The following is a 5000-nucleotide window of genomic DNA, read 5'->3' on the forward strand; positions in this document are numbered from 1 at the left end:
CGGAAAACAAAACCCTAATTATTACTAAGTGCGTTTGAACTATAATTTCTAATCAGTTTATTCCTATTCTTTAGTGTCCGAACTACGAATAAACCTTCCTGTTAAAACGCTTTAAAAATTAATACATTTCAGGAAAATTAGGGGAAATTGCTATCGGTCAACATTATCAAATATAGTGAGATTCAAGTACACTCAAAACATGTCCAGGTATGACAGCACCTCCAAGACGAATGTGTTTACCGCTAAGTTCGGAGTTATGACGCTAGATGGCTTAACAGAGACGCCACTCGCAGTCTCAGAGTTATGGCACTTGATGGCTCCTCTGTTACTTCGAGACATTTCCTGCAAATAGTCGTCGAGGGAATCTTATCTGGTGTTTGTATTTCTCAAAGTTGAGCCGATGTGTCATTTGGCAGGGAAGTGGTGCCATTTGATGTAGTCGCAGGGTGGGTAGTTTCGTTCTTGTTACCACATTCATTTATCTTCAGTGTCGGTATAAGTTGGGCTTATGTGTATTTCGGTAACTGAAGATATTTGAAAGATAGTTGGTTTGCTTGCAATGTTACTAACACAAATGCAGGCACGCATCCACGTACTCGCAAACACAAACACAGGGACACAAGCACACACATATAACATATATATATAAATATATATATATATATATATATATATATATATATATATATATATATATATATATATATATATTTTGATAAACGAGACCGTTTTAATACCAGACTCCAGAGCTATATTAATAAATCCATATATATATATATATAATATATATTTTTATATATATATATATATATATATATATATATAGAGAGAGAGAGAGAGAGAGAGAGAGAGAGAGAGAGAGAGAGAGAGAGAGAGACAGAGACAGACAGACAGACAGACAGACAGACAGAGAGAGAGATCTCATGGGCTGCATATCAGCTTAAGTATTAAAAGTTCAAAGGAAAATTAAAACCCAAACTCCTCATATGGTTAGGAAGTTTAATTTTAGAGTAACATAAACATCGAGGGAGTCTTTCGATATTTACATTACTTTATACCTTTTTCTCGATTTCTTGCTGACGCAGCAGCGATTGGACACATTTTTATAGCCTGCTCCACAAGTCTCTCTCTCTCTCTCTCTCTCTCTCTCTCTCTCTCTTTATATATACATAACATACATATATATATATATAATATATATATATATTATATAATATTATATATATATGTATGTATATATATATATATATATATATATATATATATATATATATATATATATTTTATATATTTTATATTTAATAAATATATTTTATTTTATATATATATATATTATGCTATATATATATGTATGTATATATATATAATATAATATATATATTATATTATATATATATATATATATATATATATATATATATATAAATATATATATGCATATAAAGAGAGAGAGAGAGATAGAGAGAGAAAAGAAAGAGAGAGAGAGAGAGAGAGAGAGAGAGAGAGAGAGAGAGAGTGGGAGGTGGAGCAGGCTATCAAAATGTGTCCATCGCTGCTGCGTCAGCAAAAAAATCGAGAAAAAGGTATAAAGTAATGTAAATATCGAAAGACTCCCTCGATGTTCATGTTACTCTAAAATTAAACTTCTTAACCATATGAGGAGTTTGGTTTTAATTTCCTTTGAACTTTTAATACTTAAGCTGATATGAAACCCATAAGACCTCAGTCTCTCTCTCTCTCTCTCTCTCTCTCTCTCTCTCTCTCTCTCTCTCTCTCTCTCTAATATATATATATATATATATATATATATATATATAGATATATATATATATATATATATATATATATATATATATATATATATATACGGATTTATTAATATAGCTCTGGAGTCTTGTATTAAAACGGTCTCGTTTATCAAAATTCCTATGAGGTCAGTGCATTCCCTTCGAAAATAAATACTACTCCCCTTAACTCTCTTTCCTCTCTCCTCCTCTCTTCCTCCATCGTCTCTTTCTCTCCTCTCTCTCTCTCCTTCTCCCTCTCTCTCTCTCTATCGCTTACTCTCTCTCTCTCTCTCTCTCTCCTCTCTCTCTCTCCGCTCACAGTAACATGTCTTTTTTCCTGTATTAACATCCAAATTCTGACAGTTCCCCCTCAGTTGCATGAGAACTGCTCGCTGTTCCTGTCAGTTGTTTGCCTTTCATAGCAAACACAGAAAAGCAAGAATTATGGGTTCTCCGATGGTCCTGTCATCATCGTAGATGGGAGTTTTATTTTTCTCCTTTTTTAGAATTTGTTGTTGGAGTGTCATTTGTTTGTCTTTCGTATCTTAAAAGTAGGAAAATCTCCACTTTTCGTGAAAACAAGTATGAAAGTGTAGTTGAAATGGCTACCAATAATAATTGTGTGTAAACAGTAATTGCTAAAAAAAAATTTAAGTGTACATACCTTGAAATTTTTTGCACACACACACAATATATGTATATATATGATGTCATATATATATATATATAATATATATATATATATATATATATATATATACATAAGGGCCGGAGCTGGAGCTCAAAGAAGATATATCCCGAAGGAAGTAGTAGGGAAAGGCATCCTCATCTTTCAACAGTTTATTTTAATGCCAACGTTTCGCGACGAATTCCAAGTCGCATTTTCAAGGCTAAATATATATATAAGTTTACGAACATTAATAATTAATCTAATTTAATTTATATTAAAAATGACATGGCAACAGCTCTCAATAAAGTAAAAAGTTAAAAGTTAAAAGTTAAAATTCAACAGCACCTCCAAAGTCAGACATTAAAAGTACAGGACGTCACTAAAATTTCAGAAACACCTACCTATACAAAAGAAAGAGTAAGACTAACACAATATAGGTAAAAATACAGTGAGGCAAACCAGCTGCCCAAACTAGTAGGCTATGAACAATTTTACAGAGGACGTTTGGGTATATAACGACGGTACAGTCTTTTTGATAATTATAGATTCTAAAATTGTCAGGTTGTTGTTGTTCCGCAGTTGGGCCAAGATAGAAAAATCCTTGCTGTCAATATATGTTTTACATGTTTTTGAGTGATTCCGTATATAAACTGTTGACCACGATAAGAAAATTGACAATGCGAAAAAGATGTCATTTCTCTGACGAGAAGAAAGGGTGGACTTCATTATACTAAAGGAATTAGTAAATGAATGTAGAATTTCATGCATTTTTTTTTTTTTTTTTTTGCCCAGCTTATAAAATGAAAAGGGAAGAACGTTACCTAGCAACGTAGGTAATTTCAATAGTATAATTAAAATAAAGAACACTACGATCATTTGAATGGTTTTGCGTGTCTTTACCATTCAATGAGACTTGGTGTCCTTTAAGGATTTGCCCTATATACAGCCTTGAAACAGCACGAAAATGTCAAAGCTGCAAAAAATCAAACAGTTCATATTGCCCCAAATTTATAAACGGGGCCACAAAAAGATACTTATCTCTCTTTGATTGGGTTTTCGCAGGAGCACAACACAAACGACACAAAGATTCTTCCTTCTGCCTTCGTTATTTGACCCGGAGCTCTGTGCAAAGTGACTCGAACCAGCAGTACAGGTAGTGAAATTCTGGGTTCCTTCTAGCCCTCTAAGGCATATATCGGAAAATAGGTTCGTTCATGAGGTTCTCTTTCATGTTAAGAGGATTTTCTGAGGTACTGCTAATGTTATCTAGCCTTGAAGATGGGATCTCTTGAAGCTTCTGAAGCTGACACCAGAAGTTTCCGGAGACCTCTTCTACAACGCCTCACACTTAATGGCCACATACACTGAACGATTGCTTGAGCGATTGTCTGAACAATTGCCGTTATCGACAAAACACAAACTATTCAGACAGTAGGAACGATCTGCACACCAATTTCAGTCTGAACGAAGATTTTGTCTCGGGAAGGCATGGCATCATCTCGAGAAGAGAAGTGCGCGATGGCGCCATATCGGCAGACAAACACAGTACAGTGCACAACCCGTGTATGACCGACTTGAGTCGCAAGCTAGCAACCTGGTCGCGACAGATTCCTGCCGGGATCGTTCAGACCACGAAACTCTGCCCACTTTTGCATTTAGACAAGCCCATCCACAATGTTTTTGCGAACAATACAGACAATCGTTCAAACAGTAGTTCATATAATCATTCAGTGCATGGGCCCCTTTAGTCATGAGAGAGCGAAACCAAAAGAATAACGGGCGCAAATAAGAAGGAAGGGTGATCCGCACATGTCATCGATATCAGTGTATCAGTGTCAGGGATGATGTAGTATTAGAGGATCCTTGGGAAGATCCCTAAGGGAGAGGACGAAGATGAAGATGAACCTGGTGGACAGAGGCCCCATTATCACACTCCATTAGCCGGAAGCAAATTTTAGATACCCGCAGCTTCAGGAGAATGTCAATGCCTTATCTTTATAAATGCAAACCATTGGTTACTATAATTAATGTTTCATAAAAATTGGATGGTGTACTCATGATATTTAATTTTTTATGAGTTCTTAAAAATCCAATAAAAAGCCTCATGTTCTGTTAAATTTAGTGGTTTACTTATAAATTTCAATTTGACTAACTTATTGCATTCTCGTTCTCAGCATTTAAAAATTTTACTTTTTTGCTCAGATTTGCTCGTCTCATGATTATCACCCTTCAATGATTCTTGGAAATACTCAAAAATATATTTCATGGAGTGAAATCTAGTAATACTTGAAAACAGGAAGAAGTGCATTTGGTCATTGCTTAGATATAGACAAGGGGCTGGAAAGGGTCTATGTGCATGAGAGAGGTAGAGAGTTACTTTTCAGATTCGATAAATATGGGGTCTTGGCTTATAAAAAATAAAAAAAAAATAAAAATAAAAAAATAAAAACTTGGGGTAGACTTCTGGGAAGGTGGGCATTCTCTAGTAATACACATTTGAAAATTACACAGTTGAATTAAATTTTCTGCACAATCGCTTCTGA

This window comes from Macrobrachium nipponense, chromosome 23 (assembly GCF_015104395.2).
Source record: "Macrobrachium nipponense isolate FS-2020 chromosome 23, ASM1510439v2, whole genome shotgun sequence".
NCBI classification, from domain to species: domain Eukaryota; kingdom Metazoa; phylum Arthropoda; class Malacostraca; order Decapoda; family Palaemonidae; genus Macrobrachium; species Macrobrachium nipponense.